The sequence below is a fragment of the Periplaneta americana genome, chromosome 11, assembly GCF_040183065.1.
Source record: "Periplaneta americana isolate PAMFEO1 chromosome 11, P.americana_PAMFEO1_priV1, whole genome shotgun sequence".
Classification (NCBI taxonomy): Eukaryota; Metazoa; Arthropoda; class Insecta; order Blattodea; family Blattidae; genus Periplaneta; species Periplaneta americana.
Window position 1 is genome coordinate 30,295,995 of NC_091127.1, and position 27,051 is coordinate 30,323,045.

Here is a 27,051-nt window from a genome sequence, read left to right on the forward strand (position 1 = left end):
AAGCTTGTAGTTCTTTCAGAGTTCTTAAAAGTTGTTTTGTGAAAGTGTGCATTTTTTTAAGTTATAAAGTTGGGTTTTAAGAGTAACCTTTTAAGATTTGATATGTTTTTGCATAGGCTACTACAGACTTTATTCTCCTCTTACCTTCTTATCAGAAGTAGCGAAGTAACACACAAGCACATATGAAATGTGCACATTGAATCGAACTTCAGTCCACTTTGTGACAGACCGTTGGTTAACGCTGGGCCCAGAACAACCGCAGCACTGATGTCAAATGACTGGAGCAGGTGCGGAGGCCTCTGAATGACTCTCTTTGTTTGTTTAATAACATGACGATTAATCAAACTTTTCCCATGCACTGCTCCATTAAACCTCGTGTAACCTTTGTGATTCCCGTTGTATTTCCAGCTCCGCCTCTACCCACACCGCCTGAATTAAAACAAACAGCTTGTTAATTACACTTCGGATTCAGCATTAGAAGCATTCAGCATCATAATGCCCGCAATTACACAGTCACATACACATGGACAGGAATGCAAAAGGCCAGAGTTCAATTCCGCGTAGATAGTTGATACTTGTATTTTACTGTCGATTTTAAAAACAAAGAGTCTATGCACAGTCGATGACTTGATGATGCGGGAATAAGAGGCCTTTTGCGAAATTGAATTGCAGAAAAACTGAAGTACCTACTTGGGAGGGAAGGGGGAGGGGAGAATCTGCTCGATGGCATAGTTGCATCTCTCAAGTGCAAGTCATCAACTCTCTGTGCTATTCATTGGACCTATACAAAAAAAGAAAGAAAGAAAGAGGGAGAGGGAAATAAGAAAGTAAAGAGAAAGAGATAGAAAGAAATAAAGGAGACAAAGAGAAAGAAAGAAAATTGAAGAAGTTATAAGAAATTCAAAGGTTATAGACATAACATAAAAGACTGGAAGAAATTACGAACACTATGTAAACTATGTATAGTTGTGTATTGTTTATATAGTTATTTTTGTGTGTGTCAGTTTGGATAGTTTGATTCCGTGTATAGTTGGTATAGTTCATGTATTTAGTTAGTATAATTTTTGTGTTCAATTGTATGGTTTTGTGTGTTTTAGTTTGGATAGTTTGATTCCGTGTATAGTTGGTATAGTTCATGTATTTAGTTAGTATAATTTTTGTGTTCAATTGTATGTTTTGTGTGTTTTAGTTTGGTTAGTTTGATTCCGTGTATAGTTGGTATAGTTCATGTATTTAGTTAGTATAATTTTTGTGTTCAATTGTATGTTTTGTGTGTTTTAGTTTGGATAGTTTGATTCCGTGTATAGTTGGTATAGTTCATGTATTTAGTTAGTATAATTTTTGTGTTCAATTGTATGGTTTTGTGTGTTTTAGTTTGGATAGTTTGATTCCGTGTATAGTTGGTATAGTTCATGTATTTAGTTAGTATAATTTTTGTGTTCAATTGTATGTTTTGTGTGTTTTAGTTTGGTTAGTTTGATTCCGTGTATAGTTGGTATAGTTCATGTATTTAGTTAGTATAATTTTTGTGTTCAATTGTATGTTTTGTGTGTTTTAGTTTGGTTAGTTTGATTCCGTGTATAGTTGGTATAGTTCATGTATTTAGTTAGTATAATTTTTGTGTTCAATTGTATGGTTTTGTGTGTTTGAGTTTGGATAGTTTGATTCCGTGTATAGTTGGTATAGTTCATGTATTTAGTTAGTATAATTTTTGTGTTCAATTGTATGGTTTTGTGTGTTTTAGTTTGGATAGTTTGATTCCGTGTATAGTTGGTATAGTTCATGTATTTAGTTAGTATAATTTTTGTGTTCAATTGTATGTTTTGTGTGTTTTAGTTTGGTTAGTTTGATTCCGTGTATAGTTGGTATAGTTCATGTATTTAGTTAGTATAATTTTTGTGTTCAATTGTATGTTTTGTGTGTTTTAGTTTGGTTAGTTTGATTCCGTGTATAGTTGGTATAGTTCATGTATTTAGTTAGTATAATTTTTGTGTTCAATTGTATGGTTTTGTGTGTTTTAGTTTCGATAGTTTGTGTGTTTAGGCTGTACAATTTATGTGTGCAATTTGTATCCTAGGTTTTTGTGTATTTAGTTTGTGTGTGAGTAAAGACTATGTATGTGTTCAATTTGTGTAATTTGTTTCTTTTTTTTTTTTTACCGTGTGTTTAGTGTGGATAGTTGTGTGTTCAGATTATCATTTGTGTGTTTAGTTTGCATAATTTATGTGTTTAGTCTGTATTGTTTTTCGTGTTTAGTTGGTATAATTTGTTCATGTTTTTAGTTTGTAAGTGTATAGTGTAAGCTCTCTTGGACTGGCTCCCCAAATGTAGTAGACTTTCAGCTCACCCTACACTCTTGTAGGAGGCCGTTGCCCTTATGGGATTTCAGGCTTTTCGTATTTTCGTATAGACATAAATAAGGAAACAGAAAAAGATAAATGAAACCAACAAAAATTAAGGGAAGTAGAGAAAACAGAAGGAAAGTGTAAAAGTTAATTAAAGGAAGGAAGATATACATAGAAAAAAGAACAACATAGAGGAAGGAAACAGAAATTAAGAAAGGAAAATGGAAAGAAGCAAGGGACAAGAAAAAGAGTGAGACATAAACGGATGAGAAAAAATAAAGAAAGAGTAAAGTAAACCTATACAGAATGGAAGTGAGGTAACCCTGCAGATTTTCAGACCGAATAGCTCATACTATATGTAACAAAAAAGTAATAGCATATTGGTGGAAAATCCATAGTCTTCTTAAAAAAATCCAAATGTTTAACATCCTCTTATTCGGTAACTATTGACAGGTGGATCATGCATTTTGCCCACATCGATAGAAAATTTAATAAACAGTAACTTATTCCTCTGTCGTATTTAAATAGTGTGGACGGTTTTCTGTAAATTTAATTTAAAAACCACTAATTTAAAGCCACTGACCGATACGACCAGCTTGCAACATTGTAACTGGAAAGGGAGATGGGAAGTAGTTCACTAAGGCAGACAGATCTGAGTGCGTTGACTTCTTACATCTGTATTACGAGAAGAAAGAGCAGTACGTTAGCGGCGATGTTGTCAGACTGCTGAAACTTCAAACTCAATTTTGTAATTAACCGTGCATTTAATCACAAAACGTAATGTAGTTTTCTATTAATTTAAGTGTATCTTATCGAATCTTTCAATCTGCAGGATTATTTCACTTCCACCCTGTACATGAAAAGGATATACAAAAAGGAAGAAAATATAATAAAAGAAAGCAAAGTTGATGTAAATGAAGGCAGAAGTGAGTAAAAAGGAAAAAAAAAAAAGGAAATAAAGAAGGGAAATAACTGTAGTGTGAGACAAAGGAGACAGAAAGGAACACGTTTTGCAGATGAAAGAAAAAATATAAAACGAAGAAATAAAGATGGAAATAAAATAAAAAGCATATTTCCTCGAAAATCTCGAAACATTACATTTCATCATCACAATACTTATTATATTATATTTCGTATAGTGAGAAAAAGATGAGTGCAGTAAGGAAGGAAATAGAAAGAAAAGACGGACAGAACAATAAAAGAGGAAAGAAATTACAAAAGAAAGAGAACATAATAAAATATTTCGCAATAAATAAAAAAATGGTAGTCTTTGAAACAATTTATGACGCGACTCTTGGGTGGTATGAAAGGTTTTATCGGACTACTTATTTAAGCTAAATTTCTTTTCCTGTCACTTGTTTCAGCTACTTTAGGATGACATAACGAAACAGAACGAATGTTATTAGCTTGTTACCTTACCTGGTCGCTCGTCCTCTGATCATGCGCAGTGTCTCCTTTCTGAGACTGAAAATATCTGTGTGCCATCAATTATTTCTAAGATTGTACAAGACGTAGCAAATAAATCATCATCATCATCATCATCATCGTCATCATCCACAAGGATTAGGCCTTTCGACCTGTTCCGTCCTCTCAAAGAAATTGATCTCTCCATCTCTTCGTAGGCCTTCCTCTGTCTCTCTTGCCTTTGGGTTTGTACTGTAGGATCTTTTTAGGGATACGGTATTCTGGCATTCTTTGTACGTGTTCATAATATTTTTCTTGGTATTCTTTTATTTTATTGTTTAAGTTGAATATGGTCAGTTCGTCTCTTATCGTTTCATTATATTGTCTGTCTGTTCTTCGGTATCCAGCTACCGAACTCAAAAAATCTCATTTCTGATACTTCTATTTAAATAAATAAATAAATAAATGAAACATGGACAAATGGAAAAATAAAAATAAATAAATACAAATAATAATAAAAATGAATAAAAAATAAAAATAAATAAAAGCAAACATAAATAAAAATAAATAAAAAATAAAAATAAATAAATATGAAAACTAAAGACATAAATAAATAAAAATGAATAAGTAAATAAAAATATAAGTAAATATAAATATTTTTATTTTTTTTTATTTTATTGGGTTATTTTACGACGCTCTATCAACATCTAGGTTATTTAGCGTCTGAATGAAATGAATGTGATAATGCCGGTGAAATGAGTCCGCGGTCCAGCACCGAAAGTTACCCAGCATTTGCTCGTATTGGGTTGAGGGAAAACCCCGGAATAAACCTCAACCAGGTAACTTGCCCCGACCGGGATTCGAACCCGGGCCACCTGGTTTCGCGGCTAGACGCGCTGATCGTTACTCCACAGGTGTGGACTAAATATAAATATAAATGAATAAATAGATAAAAGTAAATGAATAAATAAATAAAATATAAACAAAATAAATAAAATAAAAATAAAAATAAATAAATAAATAAAAATATTAATAAATATAAATGTAAATAAAATATTAATAAATATAAATAAATAAATAAATAAAAATATTAATAAATGTAAATAAAAATATAAATGAACACATAAATAAAAATATAAATATAAATAAATAATTTTATTTATTTAAGAACGCTATTAAAGGAAAATAATGTACGGGAACATGAAATGGAAAATAAAAAGTACATTATTAAGGATGGTGGTGGTGGTGGTGGTGGTGGTGGTGTCTTCATCTTAAGGGGATAAAGTGGGCATATGCCTCTCTTAACAGTTAATTCATAGTAAACATTAACATCATACTAAACATTTCCCTGCTTTCCTATTCTTTAAGATGTTTCTACCCAAGAGGTTAACTGAAGGAAAAATTCTCAGAATAAGTCGATAATAGTATTTGTAAGAAAGATAAAGAGCGTACGAATGCTATTTTACTGTTTCACACGCCTCTATTAGTTTTGAGATTTATTGCATACTCATTCTGTGACGGTTCTAAGGAAACTTAGGTTGACCTACATAAGTAATATTACGCATCAACTAGGATTAATATTCATGTTTTGTTTATTACTGAATATCATGATCAGTAAGGTATAAGCGTTCACTTTAATGATGCTTACAGCGTACCTTAACGCCTTTTTGTTTGCAATCTTCTGAAGTTTTGTTACTCCTACACAGTACATTTTGTAATATCTAAGAAATACATATATATATTACCCCCTAGAGTAAAGACTTTAGGGTATACCCGAAATAGCTACTTGTTCGAATTCAGTACGCTATCTTAATCTTCAAACGTTTCCCTTTTTTCATTTGTAAGCTTTTGTTTCATAATTCAGTGTGTCCCATTTATCTTGTGCACCTATTATAACTTTTTTTTAGATGGATTTTGGAGTTTTTGTTTTTGAGAGTTATGTTAAAACGAGGGGCTAACATGAGTGTGGAGATTTTGTGCATGTAACTACATTATGGTACAAGTTACACGTGACGTCATCAGTTTTTCAAATAGCACTACATACGAGGCCATCCAGAAAGTAACTTTCCCTATTTTAAAAAAAAAGAACACACACTTTCAGGAAAACATTTATTGGCAACAGGTACAGCAATGTTTCAGCTATTTTTCAACATAGCCACCATCAGAATTGAGACACTTGTATCGTGGGATCAACTTTTGTATCCCTCTGTCGTAGAACTCTGCCGCCTGTGAATGGAAGCAGCGTGTGACAGACGTCTTCAGCTCTTCGTCGTTGCCAAAACTCTCACAGGAGGACAGGAATTTCTTGAAAAAAGATATATATTTGGCCCATAGGCCTGACAGCTGTCGATGAGAGCTGGCAATGCTTGTGCATTAAAGAACTTTATCACCGACCGAACCTCGAGGCGGCGGGAGAAGGAATAAGAGCTTCAATTTCGAACTACTGCGCACTGCTGCCACGCTACTGGCACCAGGCGGGACCTGTCCGGCTGGCATATGTCATAGATCTGTTACGCATGCGCAATTGACACGGCTAATTACGTTTACTTTCAAGGGGAAAAAATCGGGAAACTTACTTTCTGGATGCCCCTCGTACTTTAATCATGTTAAATTGATTACACACATTAAGGCGAGTTCAAAAATGTATCAGAATGTCACCTTCCCAATGAATAACAACAAAATGCAAAATGAATTCCATCAGAATGTGTCATTTGTTGTGGTGCCCCATTCATCTTGTGCATTAACTTACACAAAACGAAAGACGACTGACGACCGTACACGTCGTGTGTTGTGTGTTTGCTGTCTTAACATGTAAAGAAACCACAACTGTCGACGCCACAATCCACGTACAGTGGCCTGCACGTTCTCCGGACCTGTCGCCACTCCACTTTTTCCTGTGGGGGAACTGTAAAGGACAATGTGTATCAGAACATTCTGACAACACCAGACGACATGCAGCAACGCATTCGACAAGCTTGTGTGTCCATTCAGCCATCAACATGCCAGGCAGTCATATGTGCATTAATGTGAATGGTCACCATTTGGAACATCTTCTGGGACTCTCACATTGGAAGTACGTTTTTGTTTCGTTTTGTTGTTGTTATTGATTAGGAAGGTGACATTGTGATACATTTTTGAACTCTTCTTAATGTGTGTAATCAATGGAACATGATTAAAGTATGTAGTGCTATTTGAAAAATTGATGACATCACGCGTATCTTGTACGATAATGTAATTACGTGCCCCAAATCTTCACACCCATGTTAGCCCCTCGTTCTAACATAATGCTCAAAAACAAAAATTCCAATACCTATCCAAACAAAAAAGTTGCAATAGGTGCACAAGATAAATAGGACACTATATTGTTCAAGATACGTTTACTCGTATTTGCTAAAACATGTTATTTCTGATGAAATCATTTTTCAATTTACGATTTTGTCAACGTCTTTTTCTACTTTGAATTGTTCTAAAAACTCCACCTACCACTTTTGGTGTAGAAATGTGCATGCTGTTGATTGAATGACTTCTTTTTTCTCAACTGTTTGCAGTAATTACGAAATAACCTGTAAAACCTACCTTCCATTTAAAAGACAAGTGGACCTGCCTGGTTCTTATTAAATCTATGGAGAAAGAAAAAGAAATGTACATGATATAGGCAGATCTTGAACTCCGCAAACCAGTCGCATTACATCAGTCGCTGCCGGCCATTTCATAACCGGGTCTCCGCGACCCACTCGCTGATGATTCATGATCGCACATCCGTTGTCACTCTTGCACCACGCCATCATGGCTGGCATGCAAATGAACACACAATTAATTAGAATATTCATCGGGTTTCTTTCATCACTATAAACAAAGAGTCATCCGCTGAATTGCAAGTGGTAGTATTTTTAATAAAAATCCTGTATACCCAGGTTCGGTTGTCGGCAGGCAAATGGAAGCTTCTCTCCCATTTGTGGACATTTGTGTACCATATTCGTACTATGTTATCTTAAGCGGTGACGTTTCATACCTACTGAAGAAGCAAGGAATCTCTCTTCTTTGGAAGATGGCGTATATTTTTTAGTGTTAAGTTTAAAAGTGCAACAGGAAATTTATTTTTTTGGAAAGGTGGACAAATTGAAATACTTTGGAGAAACGGTAACAAATACAAATATGACATTCGAGAAAAAATTAAACGCAGAATAAATATGGGTAATGCATACTAATATTCGACAGAGAGCCACCGGCGTGGCTCAGTCGGTTAAGGCACTTGCCTGCCGATCTGACGTTGCGTTCGGGCGCGGGTTCGATCCCCGCTTGGGCTGATTATCTGGTTGGGTTTTTTCCGAGATTTTCCCCAACCGTAATGTGAATGCAAAATAATCTATGGCGAATCCTCGGCCTCATCTCGCCAAATATCATCTCGCTATCACCAATCTCATCGACGCTAAATAACCTAGTAGTTGATACAGCGTCGTTAAATAACCAACTAAAATAAAAAAATATTCGACAGAGAATCTTTTTCTTTCAGTCTGCCATAAAAACTGAAAGTTAGAATTTATAAAACAGTTAGGCATATATTACTGATTGTTCTGTTTGGTTGTGAAACTTCGACTCTCACTTTGAGGCAGAAACGGAAGTTGACCTCCAGAATCCTGAGACATTTCTTGTTTTATTTTTAAAATTCAATATAATTCTACACTTCACAAAAAAAAAAAAAAAAAAAAAAAAAAAAAAAAAAAAAAAAAAAAAAAAAAGCACTGACATGAGGAAAAATGCTGATAAATTCTGCAGGTTACAGTTAGGGCACAGCTGCAAGTATATTATACTGCACATACATCTTATACCATAATCATGTATAAAGTTTAGTATAGCATATTGTACTATACTCTCAGGACTAAGAATGGTATAGGTGTTTGAGAATAAGGTGCTTAGGAAAATATTTGGAGCTAAAAGGGATGAAGTTACAGGAGAATGGAGAAAGTTACAGAACACGGAACTGCACGCATTGTATTCTTCACCTGACATAATTAGAAACATTAAATCCAGACGTTTGAGATGGGCAGGGCAGGTAGCACGTATGGGCGAATCCAGAAATGCATAAGTGCGTTAGCTGGGAGATTGGAGGGAAAATACCTTTGGGGAGGCCGAGACTTAGAAGGGAGGATAATACTAAAATAGATTTGAGGGAGGTGGGATATGATGGTAGAGACTGGATTAATCTTGCTCAGGATAGGGACCAATGGCGGGCTCATGTGAGGGCGGCAATGAACCTCCGGGTTCCTTAAAAAGCCATTTGTAGGCTAAGTAAGTAGGCCTATAATGAATAAATGAATAAAGAAAAGTGAGAAATAAAAAAAATGTAGAATGAGCAAACTGAAGAGGATAAATTAAAGAAGACAAAATGAAAAAGGGAAAAAGAAAAAATGGGAGAAACGAAATATGATGGAATGAAAAACAAAGAAAAATTAGAAAAAAAATAGAGAACGGAAGGAAAGAAACAAAGAAAGTGAGAAAATAAGAAAGAATGGAATAGATTAACAAGAGGGGAGGAAAGAAAGGCAGCGTAATGTTAACCGGGAGGGGGGAAGTCGCTTGAGTTAATGCGAGCTAAACTCCCATCGCGATAGTACTCGCTGTCGCAGAGCTTCGCTGGCGCGGGCCGACTATGCCGTCACTGTAGTTCGCTGCTCTCCTACCTGTTGCTTCATCATGTGATCGGTCTGAGATGGGTGGGGGAGGAGATCGCTCGGCCCGACATTTCACTCAGTCAGACTGCGCGTGCGAAATTGAAAAGAATGACGAGCAGGAAGTGGCAAGCGGGCAGGAAGATGCACATTAACTCATGTCAGAAGTAATTGTTTGGCTTCTAAGGGTTATTATTATTTTTTGAACTTTGTTATTTAACGACGCTGTATCAACTGAGAGGTTATTTAGCGTCGACGAAATTGGTGATGGCGAGATGATATTTGGCGAGATGAGGCCGAGGATTCGCCATAGATTATCTGATATTTGTCTAACGGTTGGGGAAAACCTCGGGGGGGGGGGAAAGCTCACCAGGTAATCAATCTAAGAGGAATCGAACTCTCATCCGAGCGCAACTTCGGATCGGCAAGCAAGCGCCTTAGCCGACTGAGTTATGCCGGTGGATTATTATAATTATTATTATTATTATTAATATTATTATTATTATTATTATTATTAGGCTACTACTAGGCTATTGCTGCTGCTACTACTGCTGCAGCTACTACTACTGCTGTTGCTGCTACTTCTACTACCACTACTGCTGCTACTGCTACTACTACTACTACTACTACTACTACTACTACTACTACTACTAATGCTGCAATTACTTGTGCTGCTGCTACTACTACTACTACTACTACTACTACTACTGCTACTACTACTACTACTGCTACTACTACTACTACTACTGCTACTACTACTACTACTACTGCTACTACTACTACTACTACTACTGCTACTACTACTACTACTTCTGCTGCTACTACTACTACTATTACTGCTGCTGCTACTACTACTTCTGCTGCTGCTGCTACTACTACTGCTTCTGCTGCTGCTGCTACTACTAATTCTGCTGCTACTACTACTGCTACTGCTGCTGCTGCTACTACTGCTGCTGCTACTACTACTACTGCTGCTGCTGCTGCTACTACTACTACTAATTCTGCTGCTGCTACTACTACTACTAATTCTGCTGCTACTACTACTACTACTAATTCTGCTGCTACTACTACTACTACTAATTCTGCTGCTACTACTACTACTAATTCTGCTGCTACTACTACTACTACTACTACTACTACTACTACTACTTCTGATACTACTACTACTGCTGCTGCTGCTACTACTACTACTACTGCTACTACTTCTGCTGCTGCTACTACTACTACTTCTGCTGCTACTACTACTACTACTACTACTACTACTACTTCTGTTGCTACTACTACTACTTCTTCTGCTACTACTACTACTACTACTACTACTACTGCTGCTGCTGCTGCTGTTGCTGCTGATACTACTACTGCTGTTGCTGCTGATGCTGCTGTTGTTGCTGATACTACTACTGTTGCTACTGCTGCTGCTGCTACTACTACTACTACTACTACTACTACTACTACTACTACTACTACTACTACTACTACTACTACAACTACTGCTTTTATTTATTGTAAAGTTATAGTATGAAGAGAAATGATGGAATAAGTAAAACTGTAAAATCCAAACAAAAACGCTCATTTTCCGATATTGCTCATTTCAGTGTGCGCCGGGTTTCGATTTCAAGACTACGTAATGATGAGCGTTCCACGTCGTAGCTACGTGGTCTGAAGCGTCATACATTGGATTGGCGTTACGGAATGATTATTGGTTCGAATTTTCGTGGAGGAATGAAAGTTTCTTACAAAATTTTGGCCAGTGTATGGGACCGGTTCCAATATAGCATCGTGATGAATTTCGGGAGCTACAATGGTTGGGCGAAATCCAGCTACAGCGATTTGGAAATAATTGTGCTTAACCTCACGTTATCCCCGTATTCTGTGCTGAACTATGTAACTGGCGGTTTGTTTGTTTTTTTGGTAATGATAAGCCTTCACTTTAGCTACCAAGTGGCATGACATAGCTTTATTGTTGTATGAAAGTCACGGCCGTGAGTTCGAATCTCACTGAAAGCAGATTGTTTATCCGTTGTAGATTTGATTCACTCCGTTGCACGATATTAAACATGATCGAGGTGGAACTTCCTCTTGAATGGTCGGAAGGCATTAAATTAACACACAGTGCAGTTTTATGCTGGGTGCACCTCTTAATTTGTATACAATTTAGTGGTACACAGCGCATGACAGTCTACAACAAAGTTGAAATTAATGGAAGACTGAATTACCGTATCGCTGCATTCAAATGTACAATAAAGTACAGTAGAACCTCGCCTATCCGAAACCCAGTATCCGAAATTTCGGTTATTCTGAACGAGGGAAAAAGAAATACAACGGGAATTTTAGTCCCTGTACAACGTGTCCCGCTTAGAGGGATCGAGAAATAAATGGTCACCACCTAAAACTAGATAAAGATATCGTTGAGATTTACATCTGACAAGATAGAGAAACTGTCCAAGTTTATGCAACAGAGTCTGAAAACATCTGCATGCGTAACTTTCGTTTGTTTGTTGCTAAAACAAGTCCGGCGCAATTTTGTAGGGGAACACGCCATGGTCAACATGTGGACACCACAACAGAAAGTTCAGTGTGTGCTATGGCTAGCAGAAGAAAAATCTGTTACGAGAGTACAACGCCGTGTTCGTCGTACATGGATAAGTGGATCGGAAGACGAGGACCAATTGCCTGGCCAATCAGGTCACCCGATCTGACTCCCTTGGGCTTTTTTCTGAGGCTTTGTGAAGGATGTTGTATATCAAAGAAGCAGAGGTAACACTTTAGAGGAACTGAGACAACGCATCACGAATGCAGCTGCGCTAGTGACTCCACAAATGCCACAGAACACTTGGAGGGAGGTTGAATACCGTTTAGATGTCTGCAGAGCAACTCAAGGCGCACACAGCGAGTTGCATTCAGCATTCTCCGAAAGTTTGTACGTCAAGTTATGTTAATAAACCATTATTTATACAAGGACATCATTTTATTTTTACTAACATTTTTAATATTAACCTGGCTATACCTTTAGAGAACCGGAAACACCGTTCGCTACCCCCTTCCACAACTGGAGTTCGATGATACTGGTGTAAAACACAAACAAATCACTTTACTAGGTGTAGGAGGGAAGAAAAGTACTTCATCCATTTACGTAAACTAGGAAATATCGTGATTTTGAGTTCGATAATTTTAATTAGGTTTTTGTTTAATCAAAATGCAGTACTGCATTAAGAATAAGTGTTTTTACTCACGAACTGAGTTATCCATGCGAACGTATTCATTATGCAGTGTATATTATACTGTCTACAGCACATTAGCGTACAGTGTAGAGAATGAAGTTCAATTGAAAAATAATCATAATATGGATATTTAAACACATTTTTGAAAATGGTAGCCGTTCATTCCGATAGCCTACAGGCTTCAGTTCTTTTGTGCATATTACCGCACTATAGACTATTGCATCTAATTCCAATTACCAATTTCGTCCTTCGTACTAGTAACTCATGTTGAAATAATTCTGTACCTACTCTACAAAAGAGTACCTTACGTACTGTAAATTCAATCTTCACTTCTGCCCGACCCGCACAGATAAAATTACTCAGACATGCTATCTACTGTCCGTCCAAGTGGTTATGCCGCAGGATCGTAGAAAGGGGGGAAATCACGTGACAGTTAATTACTTAACGAGGTCCTTATTTAAGTTATTTTAAACAGTTGTATAATATTACGTAAACGTCCAGTTTCTAACAGAAATTAATGTTTTCAGAAAAGAGCTAAGACAGCCCTGCTTTTACAGAGAGGCGTGCAGAAGCAGGTGGGGGAAATCGGGATGCGACGTAGGCAAACGGACAGTACCTGTGCGAAAATATGATTCAATATTAAAAGTTTTTCATCACTGGAAAACGCGAATATATTTCTGGAACGTACTATACTCAGTAACTCAGTGCTGTTTACTATAAGCGGCCTTGATTCTGTCTGGAGAACAGATGAAACTTCATTAGTAGAAGGGGTGGGAGTTAAGTACATTCAAAAAATCAGGTACAATAAAAATTGAAGTAAAAATAAAATGATGTCCCTGTACTTGAAATTATCACTTACTTCTCGATCCCTCTAAACGGGACACGGTGTACATATTATGAAATCAGCTTTTTGGTGAAATCAACATAAAACAATGGATCTTTTATGTCTTCGACATGTCATGTTCTCAGAGTTTCGCTTCTATTCTACTCAAAGTTGACAGAAAAATAGGTGGCCGGTTTTTATGAGTATCGTTAAAAAGTGTGCGCACCTCTTGTTGTGTACATAAAAGGAATTAAAAAATGGGTAGAGTCTTGCTAGCAGTCCTCTATGTAGGCAACAAGCTTCGCAAGACTGTCCACAAATAGCATACATTTAGGCGTCCTTGTTTACTGCACATGCGCAATTGTCTGGAATTTGGTAAAATTAGGTGGCCCAAATTTTGTTTCTGGGTCTGTACATCTTCTATCACGAAATCATATCTTCATCAGCCGGAGTTGACTATCCTTCATACAGGGACTTCATTTTATTTTTACTTCAATTTTTATTGTAACTGAGTTTTTGAATGTACTTCACTCCCACCCCCTCTACTAGTAAACTTTCAACCGTTCTCCACACAGAACCAAGCGTATACAGTCAAAGTCGCCTTATGGTCATAGTAAACACAAACAGTACTGAGTTAGTGAGTATAGTACGTTCCAAAAATATGTTCGCTTTCAAAATTGAATCATATTCTCGCACAGGTACTGTCGTCCGTTTGCCTATATCGCATCAAGGTTTCCCCCACCCACTTCTGCCCGTCCCTTTGTGGCTAGGCTGTCTTAGCTCTTTTCTGAAAACATTAATTTCTCTTAGGAATTGGACGTCTACGTAATATTATACAACTGTTTAAAATAACTTAAATAAAAAGGCCTCTTTAAGTAATTAACTGTCACGTGATTTCCCCCCTTTCTACGACCCTGCGACAAAACCACTTGGACGGACAGTAAATAGCATGTCTGAGTAATTTTATCTTTTCGGATCGGGCAGAAGTGAAGATTGAATTTACAGTACTTACGTAAGGTACTCTTTTATAGAGTAGGTACAGAATTATTTCAACATGAGTTACTAGTACGAAAGACGAAACTGGTCATTGGAATTAGATGCAATAGTCTATAGTGCGATAATATGCACAAAAGAACTGAAACCTGTATAGAAATGAACTGCCATCATTTTCATGTTTAAATATCCATATTATGATTATTTTTCAATTTAATTTCATTCTCTATATTGTACGTTAATGTGCTGTAGACAGTATAATATACACTGCATAATGAATACGTCCGAATGGACATCTCAGTTCGAGAGTAAAAACGCTTATTGTTAATACAGTACTGTATTTTGATTAAACAAAAACCTAATGAAAATTATCAAACTCAAACTCGCGATATTTCCTTACTTACGTAAAATGGATGAACTACTTTTCATCCCTCCTATACCTAGTAAAGTGATTTGTTTGTATCTTACGCCAGTATCATCGAACTCCAGTCGTGGAAGGGGTTAGCAAACGGTCTTTCCGGTTCACAACCTTTAAGCCAAAGGTATAGGCAGGTTAATATTAGAAATGTTAGTAAAAATAAAATGATGTCCCTGTACCTTGTTTCGCTTCCACTGACTATGGAGCTCATACTTAGCTCTGAAACATTTGAAGTTTCAACGTCCATGATACGAAGCTAGGTAATGTTGGGAAAAAAATATATATGAAAAGAGACTACGATAAGATTATACTCGTATAAGTTACGCCTGTTCCAATCTTATTTGGGTAATAAAAGAAAGAGAGAAACGCAAACATGAGGAAGGAGAATTTAAGTTTATGTGGATCGTTGCAGAATATAAAAGAACTGACCATACATACAAAAAGAAAATCAAAGATGTATATCAAAAGTGGACATTTGAAGAATTCGAAAACATTTCCTTATTATGTAAACCAGTAAGAAAAAGAAATTCGAAGGTCTCGCGGAAGATTCAATACTCGGCATTTACGCCTATTGCATAAGGAAATGAAAATGCTGAGCTTCCTTTTGGTAGATTAATCACTTCTTTCAGGAGGTTGTTCACATTTATTTGTGTGAGAGAAAACTGATAAATAGACGTCGCATTTTTAGGCTCGTTTAGCGTAGCCTGAAACATACGTTCTTTAATGCACATAGTTTTATGCAATATCATCACTCTAGAGTTCCTCGTGTTGCATACATTTAGGGATTTTTACATAAAATTGTTGCAACCTATCCTATTCGAACCTAAAAATCCGAGGTCTACTGATAAAACAAATAATGTATTAAAATTCTACAGATAAATAATTTATTTATATAGCTCTTACATTTATGAGTTATATATATGTAAATATTTTGCAGTCTAGTAGTTTCATTAATGTCTTGTACCACAATGACTGGCATTAGATTCTAAATTTCTCTTCACGCAACATAGCGCAAAGCAATTTTATTGAAGGAATAATGCATACAATCGACGAAGAATAACGAGAATGAATTGAAATTTGTACTCCAAAAAAATCGCATAGCGAGTAGAATACACGCGAGCATGACCATGTGGAATGCTAGTGTAAAATCACAAATGAATCCAATTAGCGGTGATTCTAACTCCACTGCAAAATTATACACGTGCCAGTCACACATCTCTTATAACACAGTTACCATGCTAGCCGTTGGATACTATAGGTCCATGGGTTCAAACACGGTCGAGTACGATGGCTTATAAAGGTTGGTAAATTCATAGCTGTGAGTCTTGTGTCGTAGATTCAGGCAACATTAAAGAATGCTGTTATTGGCTATCAATAATCCACGATGAATTTCAACGCTCATTAACATCTGTAGTTCAAATCGTCGTTAAATTAAATCGACTACTATTACTGCTACTGCTATTACCAATGTTAATATTGCTATTACTACTGTTTCTGTGACAATAAGAAATGAAGCTGTGTTGGAAAGAAATAATGATGCTGAAACTGATCAGGAAGAGAAAAAGAAATTGGTTCGATCACTGGTTGAGAAAAAGCTGCTTACTGAAGGATGCACTGGATGGAAAATGTAAATCAAACTATCTGGAACATTGTCGGCCACTTTTCAGACAATCACGGATTTTAACAATCATAAATTTGTATATATATGATCTAGTACTTTACACTCTACAAAATATCGACAATTACTCATTAGTGGCCAATATGCATGATCATGAAATTAGAAATAGTGAACAAATTAATATTCCATACTATAGATTATACAAGAGCAACACAAACTTTTTAATTATGGGGATGAAATTATATAATAAGCTCCCAAGTCAATATTATAAATTACCAATCAATAGCTTCAAAATAGATTTTACAATTGGTTATTAAATAATCCTTTTTATTCTGTTGCTAGTTTTTCAACACAAATTTGTATTAAATTTTATTTTAATAAAATATAAGTTTAATTGCAATTAGGTAGTTTTCTTCAATTTAAAAGTTTCAAATTATTTCATGTTTTCATTGTATCATTTAAATTTTACTGTTTCTTTTATTAATGTTTTTTAAATGTATTTATATGTTTTTCAATGTATTCTGACGAAGCCTAAAACTGTATGTCTAATGGCCAAATAAATTGAATTGAATTGAATGGTGAACGGGAGAAAAGTTCGGGTAGAAGAAATCAGATGATAGATGACATTGAGATATATGGATCATATGTGGGGACTACTAAGGGCCGGTATTATAAACGCAGTTTAAGGGGTTAGGTACAGCTTACAGCAGTAAATTTTTTAGAAATATTCAACATTTTTTTTCCTCCATTACTGTATCTTGTACAACAATGAAAATTGGTATGTGTAAAACACTGTTCTTCTGCTGTATGAAGAAAATATTTTTACGATTAAAAAAAATTATTATTTTTTTTTTTTCAAAAATAAAAAATGGTGGCACTTCACTGTGCAGGAATGAAGCGTTTCCCTAATAACTAAAAAATTATCCAACATTCTGTAATGAAATTTTTTGTTTGTATTTATGCGTGTCATGTCTACAATATGCAAAATCACTTCTGTGCAGTAAATTTTTTAGAAATATTCAACATTTTTTTTCCTCCATTACTGTATCTTGTACAACAATGAAAATTGGTATGTGTAAAACACTGTTCTTCTGCTGTATGAAGAAAATATTTTTACGATTAAAAAAAATTATTATTTTTTTTTTCAAAAATAAAAAATGGTGGCACTTCACTGTGCAGGGATGAAGCGTTTCCCTAATAACTAAAAAATTATCCAACATTCTGTAATGAAATTTTTTGTTTGTATTTATGCGTTTCATGTCTACAATATGCAAAATCACTTCTGTACCTTTTATAAATTGTCTGATAAAAAATAAATTCATTTTAAAAATTGTCAAATGTTAGTATTTTCTTCAAACACAAAAAAATGTCATTTATTAAGGAATGTAATTGAAATATCATATTGTAAACATGAGTTTCAGCAATAAAATAAAAAAGAGAGAACATGAAAAAGATAACAAGTTTATGAGTTATGAGGGAAACGCTTCATCACTGCACAGTGAACAGTCACATTTTTTTAATTTTGAAAAAAAAAAATCTATTTTTTTTTTCATATAGCAGAAGGACAGTGTTTTACACACACCAATTTTCATTATCGTACAAGATACAGTAATGGAGAAAAAAAATGTTGAATATTTGCAAAAAAAATTACTGCTGTAAGCTGTACGTAACCCCTTAAACCTTTTGTTCAGTTTAAACTGAAGTTTTTCGTTCTATTTCGTATTTTAAACCTTAACTACCAGTTAATCTTGAGTTAACTTGAGTTTAACTTGATCGGCAGTTCTCTGTCATTTAAACTGCAGTTCAAGGCTCAACAGTGCAAGATGGCGGTTACCGCAATACACATGGATATTGCAGATGTTTTCCAAGAACTTATGAGTACCGGTAACGATAAGTGAGTGATCAATATTACTGAACGACCACGGCGGCCAAGAATTTTTCGAAATAAAGTGCACCACTTTGAAATATACATAAATGAACATAAGTTTTAAAACAGATTGAGACTTTCGAAACAGACAGTCCTAACCTTCAGAATTAGGATTATAGTCCTAACCTTGATTCGAAAAATTAAACTCGGATACAAATGCAACAGAAAAATGAGAAAGTGCAAAAATATGTTTTTTACGGTTTGAATTTAAAGATTATTTGAAAGATAAATGATTTCTTTTCTATTTTTGAAAACATTCTGTTGAATCTATGCATTAGTTACTAGTTGTGCAGCGCCATTTTTCCTCTGGTAGTAGGCCAAACGTCCGGGCTCTAGTTGTAAGTATTGTTTGGAACATAATGGAAAGCATTTTGAACATGTTTTTATAGAGAACTAGCCGTACCCTTGCGCTCCGCTGCACCCGTTAGAAATAAATATAAAGTAATTACATAATTAAAATAGGACATTTGATCCAGGGAACATTCGTGTTTGATAGAAGGATAAATCGTTTAATATGTTACTTAATTTAAATTGTATTAAAAAAATTAAAATGCGATCATTTTGATCCAGAGACCACTCATTTGGTCATAAAAAGTATTTTAGGAAATACAGGAAACGAATGCCTATCAAGTTTTCTGTGCATAAGAAGCTATTTTAATCTTACATGTCCTCAATTCACTCAGAAGTTACTGTAATAACATTATAGCATTATGTCCATCTAGAGAAACTACACTTTCCAATGTTGAAATAATAATTAATTATACAAATCGGTTAATTTAACTTCTGATATTACTTGATACAAACACAGAAACATTCTCTGCAGGCTACCGTATGTTTCAGAGCTTTCGATTGTTGTTGTCCAAGGCCCCTTATAGACGAAGTCATTTGTTTTTTATTTCATTACACTGCCTTAGATGGCGTTCTTATTGTAATTTTGAAACTCATTTATCTCATTAAATATCAGTCCTATCAAAATTTTGCACGGAATAAAACTTATCGGAAATTATTTTTAAAGAAAGTTTTGTTATGTAATATTTTTCATGAAAGTTAATAATAAGGGAGATATTTCGATTTAATTCAAGCCCCCTTATAACCCCCCTTTTAAATAAAATATTTTGAATGCCATATATCCTAAATTCTAAGTTACAACGAACTTAATTTATATTCCAATTTTCATATAAATCGGTTCAGCCATTATCACGTGAAAAGGTAACAGACAGACAGACAGACAAAAATCTCAAAAAAGCGATTTTCGGTTTCAGGGCGGTTAATTATATATGTTAGGACCAATTATTTTTGGAAAATCGAAAATTACCAGAAAAATTTCGGCTACAGATTTATTATTAGTATAGATGTTAGAGAAAAGTGAGCCATCTTCATGTTTTCATGTATGTAGGCATATAGCCTATCTATAAATTGTATAGGCTACATTTTTAGTTCAATAAACATTTTCAGTACTGTTTGTTTTGGCGCATACTGTATCTCAAGGAATATCAGTTATTAATTTGAAAGCAGAAAACACGTCCCTATAATTTTCTTCAAGAGATTATCTTTTCTTAGTACAGAATTCGAACCTAGACCACCGGAACAGAGAACACATACTCATACTGATATTTTCGTTTCTGGTGTACTTAAAGCAATTTTGTGAGTAATTTAGATTGTAGACCTATAATTGCACATTTTCTTAGCGTGTCTGACCTTTCTTTAGAACTGAACGTTCTCAGTGGTAACTGAAAATTTACAGCCTGACTTTGCACTGGCCTGTATTCAGCAAATGAGAATTAATGTACTGGACCACTAAGATTATTTCTGTGTTCCACTGAACTGCAGAGAGTTTGTTTTCTGGCGAAGAAACTGCGAAGTTACATCAGTCGCGTTCCATTAAACTTGCCTTTATACTTTATGGCATTTGCCAAATGTTCATAACAATCGTAAACTACAACTACTTTCTCCGTACGAAGGATAAAATAATCGTGTATAATTGAAGGGTTCAGAGCCATAATGGGCCAAGCGCCATATATTAAACACGGAGAAAACAAGGGTTAAAATTTATTGAATACCATAATTCAATTAAACATAGGCTATATACTGCAGAGGTTATATCAGCGTCGCCGGTGTGTCGGAATTTTGTCCCGTAGGAGTTCTTTTACATGCCAGTAAATCTAGTGACATGAGCCTGTCTCATTTAAACACACTTAAATGCCATCGACCTCGGCCGGGATCGAACCCGCAATCTCGAGCACAGAAGGCAACGCTATACCAACTACGCTACCGAGGGCGACCAAGTAATATAAAGTATGCACATTAAAACTGAACGTCAATTTTCATTAAACTATGGTATTCACTTAACTTTAACCCTTGCGTTCTCCGTTTTTAATAAATGGCGTTTGTCCCACTATAGTTCTGAACCCTTCAATTTTCTAGAGTGAGTGATTTCATTTTCATGTATGTTATCAAATGACAGTTGAAGAAAATAAACTAGATGTAGGGTCAAGTAGGGCTAATATGATACAGTAAAAAAGTCGGGTTAATTTCATGCAGACTTTAAACTGTACCAAAGGCTCAGTTTGAAAACGTTTAACACTGCGATTATGGAAGTACATTTTATGCTCTTTAAGGTAAGAAAGTACTGCCTACCTCGGCAATGTTAATTTAATGAAGTTGGGGTGCACGTTACTAAGAAACTGTTTCAGATGTCTATGGTCCGTCCCAAGCATCTGTGAAGTAAGTTTTCGCATGTGGGGGGAGTGAATGGGCGTAGTCTATCTGTGCCGGAGTGTATTGCGGGCAGCATCAGCTCGAGGCCGCTAAGAGGCAAGATGCTCGTGGTAGCAGATGGTATTAACAGGAAATGTGGCCAGGTTTTTAATGTCTACAGATCCCCTCTCTGCAAGCTCGCTTTATTCAATAGTACCTCCCTCCAGCGCTGTCATTGGCCTAGCCCTCCCACATACCACATGCGCAAAGATTGTGTTTCGTCTTTCTACTCTACAGATATCTAGAACAAACCATATATAAGATTTTCAGGGAATGTTTTTACCATCTTAATCTTTAATAGTACCTACTACAAAATGTTAACAGATATTGAGATAGCTAGACCTATATATATATTTTTTTTTTAAATTCCACTTTTTTTTTTTGCTAAAATTTAATATATTTTTTTAATATTTCCAAGAGTGTCATAGCAAAATCCATTCATATTTTTAATCTTTTGGATGAATAGTTAAAAAAAATGTACTGGAATAATTTTTTCTCGATTTTAGGCCTACGTTTTTATATTAAATTAAAAAAATATGTCTCATTACCTGTTAACACTCTTCAGTTTGTAGTAGGTATTATTAAAAGTAAAGACTGTAAAAACATTTCCTGAAAATCTTGTTGAAATATCTTTAATAGTTTTTCAGTAACGTGCACCCAAACTTATAAATTAATTGTCGAAATAGTACCTTCTTATCTTAAGGAGCAATAATAAACAAAATTTAAAAAAAAAATCATCTTCAGCCACATAAATGGTATTAAAATAAAAGGCAGTTTTGTTGCTTCATAAAACTTTGATGTGACACTCGTCTTCTTTTGTTATTGTTCTTGAATGAATAAAGATAGAATATTTTTTTAATTTTCCTTTTATTCAGAATAGTGTCAGCTTCATTTTTCTCTGAAGTTAAGCTTTGAATGTTGAACAGTCTAGCAGTAATTAGTGTATGCATGAGAAGGGCTATTATAATACACTAGTGGGGCTATTATGATAACCTAGATGGACTATTATGGTATTATATTTACTATGAAAGAAATTTACCAAATTGATCAATTTTCTAACTTAAATAATTTATTAACTTTTGAGCGGTATTTCATAATTACTCAGCTCTCGAGGGGTATTTTAATTAACATGTTGCAACCTACAACAGTACAGTAGAAGTTAAAAAATTACACATATAAACTTATTTTTACTTATTTACCTAACAATTTTATCTCAATACTCATTCTTTCGACTACCAAAATTTAACACAACTTTGGAAAATACATTCATCATTAGATATTTAAAAACTTATTTTAATGTATTTTATGCTCGACCATGCCGAAATGTAGTAATTATACACCTGGTAGCAGCCCTTTAATTGACCTCATTAAAGTACACCTATTCATTAAAGTTCAGGTGTTCCACCAATCAGAAAATAGCATTGTAGCAATATGAAAGCGCAAGTATCGATTATTCTCGGATATGCAATCGAAAGACAACTAGCGCGAGATTAGACAAAGTAAAAATGGCGGACACTAGTGATAACGAGCTGCAGCTTACATCGCCGGAAATTTCGGCAAAAGCACTCGATGTGACTAATAACTTATTAACTTATGGTCGAGCATAAAAAGTCGTATGAAACTTGGCTATAATGGTAATTAAGACGCTCATATGAAAATCATGAAACTCGCTTGCGCTCGTTTCATAAACATACTTGCGTCTTAATTACTATCATTATAGGCTCGTTGCATAATGTACTATTAGCAATGAAAACTATCATAATTTTTTTAGTCTATTTCCTTACACGCAAAAAACTGTACATCAGTTTTCTAGCTTCAGCAGTAAGCCGCAGTAGTGTCAGTGTTGTAAGCTCCGAAACCGGTTGTGGTGCTAGAGACGTCCAGTCGGAGCGTGAACTTGCTTATGTCTGTGGAAGCACCGGAGCACGCAACGAGTTATAGTGGAGCGCTCCGCTCCGTTTAGGCCGTGTCTGACAACACTGCAGTAAGGTGTTAAAGTTTCAGTAAATTGTATAAATTTTAGTGAGAAGAAGAGGTCATTACAAAAGTTGCAGAATATTAGTAAATTTTAATGTGATTTCAATGAAGTACACGTTTTTAAGTACATCTTGTGGTTTGATTCGATTTTCGATTTTGCATTATCGCGACACACCTGTCTTTGATGCCCTATCTTTCCAGATACCAAACTTCTAATTTTTCGTAGCTATGGTTACGTGTATAACGTGAGTACTTGCATTCAATAGGTTGGTTCCTAGCTTCCATGCCATGTGTTCATTCTGAATGAGATCTAACAGCAAGGAACGTCTGGAGACAATTGATTTTGGGGCACAGCGAGAACCGAAGTTGTTATTTATGGCTGTTACTTTGGTGCGATAGTGCATTGTATGTACGGGTCGTCCGTATTTCTTCTCTGGACTATCGTAGACAAAGTTTTTGAACTGTTGGTTGCCGTCGTACGGGCTGGATTTGTGGGGTGGAGTTCTTTTTTATTTTATGTTGTAATTTCCTCTGATAGACATTGAAGCAGGTAGAAACTTTGTGGAGTGGATATTTGAGACTTCGGAAAGTAAGGAAAGGGTTCTGTAAGAATGTGACCGCGGATGTGGCAGAACTTTCTTTGGTATAGTGATTATTTAATTCCTTCGTGATCCCTAAATAGTGATCAATAGGGCCAGGAAGTTCATGCCCTTAAAAGCGACTAAATATGCATGCAAGTATGCCTTCAAATACCTTAAAATATGCTAATAAATATGCACTTAAATTCTATATTTCTTGATATATCATTAATAATAATGATTATAATAAATGTAATTGTACCTATTTTTAAGAAGGGGGACAAAACCAACTGTGATAACTTTCGAGGAATATCACTTTTGTTGACGTCGTACAAAATGTTGTCCAATATTCTTTTGAGAAGATTAGCTCCGTACGTAGATGAAATTATTGGGGATCATCAGTGCGGTTTTAGGCGTAATAGATCGACTATTGATCAGATTTTTTGTATTCGACAGATAATGGAGAAAAAATGGGAGTATAAGGGTACAGTACATCAGTTATTCATAGATTTCAAAAAGGCATATGACTCGGTTAAGAGGGAAGTATTATATGATATTCTTATTGAATTTGGTATTCCCAAGAAACTAGTTCGATTAATTAAAATGTGTCTCAGTGAAACATACAGCAGAGTCCGTATAGGTCAGTTTCTATCTGATGCTTTTCCAATTCACTGCGGGCTAAAGCAGGGAGATGCACTATCACCTTTACTTTTTAACTTCGCTCTAGAATATGCCATTAGGAAAGTTCAGGATAACAGGCAGGGTTTGGAATTGAACGGGTTACATCAGCTTCTTGTCTATGCGGATGACGTGAATATGCTAGGAGAAAATCCACAAACGATTAGGGAAAACACGGGAATTTGACTGGAAGCAAGTAAAGCGATCGGTTTGAAAGTAAATCCCGAAAAGACAAAGTATATGATTGTCTCTTGACCAGAATATTGTACGAAATATAAAAATTGGAGATTTATCCTTCGAAGGGGTGGAAAAATTCAAATATCTTGGAGCAACAGTAACAAATATAAATGACACTCGGGAGGAAATTAAACGCAGAATAAATATGGGAAATGCGTGTTATTATTCGGTTGAGAAGCTTTTATCATCTATTTATTTATTTTGATGTACCGAAGTACATATGATATTTCCATGCAGATATTCTGCTTTCTCAGATGATGAGAGAGAGATGGAACGGAGAAAATTCTCTCCGGCGCCGGGATTTGAACCCGGGTTTTCAGCTCTCCGTGCTGATGCTTTGACCACTAAGCCATGCCGGATACAATCCCGACACCGTTGAGAATCGTCTCAGATTAAGCTCCATCTCTTGGGTTCCCTCTAGTGGCCGCCCTCTGCACTACGTCATAGATGTCTATGCACGCAGGACCGAAGTCCATACATGTGTAGAGGTGCACTCAGATGAGTGACTGGTTGGCCGGGGTCCGACGGTATGGGCGCCGTCTTTAAATCACAAAGTGATTTATTACGCATATCATATTTATTTTGATGTACCGAAGTACATATGATATTTCCATGCAGATATTCTGCTTTCTCAGATGATGAGAGAGAGATGGAACGGAGAAAAATTCTCTCCGGCGCCGGGATTTGAACCCGGGTTTTCAGCTCTCCGTGCTGATGCTTTGAGAAAGCAGAATATCTGCATGGAAATATCATATGTACTTCGGTACATCAAAATAAATATGATATGCGTAATAAATCACTTTGTGATTTAAAGACGGCGCCCATACCGTCGGACCCCGGCCAACCAGTCACTCATCTGAGTGCACCTCTACACATGTATGGACTTCGGTCCTGCGTGCATAGACATCTATGACGTAGTGCAGAGGGCGGCCACTAGAGGGAACCCAAGAGATGGAGCTTAATCTGAGACGATTCTCAACGGTGTCGGGATTGTATCCGGCATGGCTTAGTGGTCAAAGCATCAGCACGGAGAGCTGAAAACCCGGGTTCAAATCCCGGCGCCGGAGAGAATTTTTCTCCGTTCCATCTCTCTCTCATCATCTGAGAAAGCAGAATATCTGCATGGAAATATCATATGTACTTCGGTACATCAAAATAAATATGATATGCGTAATAAATCACTTTGTGATTTAAAGACGGTGCCCATACCGTCGGACCCCGGCCAACCAGTCACTCATCTGAGTGCACCTCTACACATGTATGGACTTCGGTCCTGCGTGCATAGACATCTATGACGTAGTGCAGAGGGCGGCCACTAGAGGGAACCCAAGAGATGGAGCTTAATCTGAGACGATTCTCAACGGTGTCGGGATTGTATCCGGCATGGCTTAGTGGTCAAAGCATCAGCACGGAGAGCTGAAAACCCGGGTTCAAATCCCGGCGCCGGAGAGAATTTTTCTCCGTTCCATCTCTCTCTCATCATTTTATCATCTAGTCTTCTGTCAAAAAATGTGAAAGGTAGAATTTATAAAACAGTTATATTACCGGTTGTTCTGTATGGTTGTGAAACTTGTACTCTCAGTCTGAGAGAGGAACATAGGTTAAGGATGTTTGAGAATAATGTGCTTAGGAAAATATTTGGGGCTAAGCGGGATGAAGTTACAGGAGAATGGAGAAAGTTACACAACACAGAACTGCACGCATTGTATTCTTCACCTGACATAATTAGGAACATAAAATCCAGACGTTTGAGATGTGCAGGGTATGTAGCACGTATGGGCGAATCCAGAAATGCATATAGAGTGTTAGTTGGGAGACCGGAGGGAAAAAGACCTTTGGGGAGGCCGAGACGTAGATGGGAGGATAATATTAAATGGATTTGAGGGAGGTGGGATATGATGATAGAGACTGGATTAATCTTGCACAGGATAGGGACCGATGGCGGGCTTATGTGAGGGCGGCAATGAACCTTCGGGTTCCTTAAAAGCCATTTGTAAGTAAGTAAGTATAATAAATGTAATAATAATATGGGTCAAACTAGATGAGATTAAACTTATTGTTGATACGTTTAAGCATGCCAGTCGCTGTCCAAAAGAAGCGATCAGTTGCAGTTCACGTTATTATATGACGTAGGTTTTCAATAGAGATACTAACTGCGAGATTATTAATTTAGAGTCTTTGGAATTTATGATATTAATTAATTTAGCGTCTTTGGAATTTATGATATTAGTTAATTTAGCGTGTTTGGAATTTATGATATTAATTAATGTAGCGTGTTTGGAATTTATGATATTAATTTAGCGTGTTTGGAATATATGATATTAATTAATTTAGCGTGTTTGGAATTTATGATGTTAATTAATTTAATGTGCTTGGAATTTATGGTATTAATTTAGCGTGTTTGGA

The 27,051-nt window shown here is 35.9% G+C and overlaps 1 protein-coding gene and 3 non-coding genes across 15 annotated transcripts in view; 3 read left to right on the top strand and 1 right to left on the bottom strand.

Moving 5' to 3' along the window:
- The window catches only part of Dys (Dystrophin), a 2,834,509-nt gene that overhangs the window by 400,164 nt on the left and 2,407,294 nt on the right, over positions 1 to 27,051 (top strand). The window lies entirely within an intron of this gene.
- On the bottom strand, positions 24,933 to 25,004 carry TRNAS-GGA (transfer RNA serine (anticodon GGA)). The gene has a single exon. It is a non-coding gene; the product is annotated as a tRNA-Ser (tRNA).
- TRNAS-GGA (transfer RNA serine (anticodon GGA)) lies at positions 25,641 to 25,712 on the top strand. The gene has a single exon. It is a non-coding gene; the product is annotated as a tRNA-Ser (tRNA).
- TRNAS-GGA (transfer RNA serine (anticodon GGA)) lies at positions 26,023 to 26,094 on the top strand. The gene has a single exon. It is a non-coding gene; the product is annotated as a tRNA-Ser (tRNA).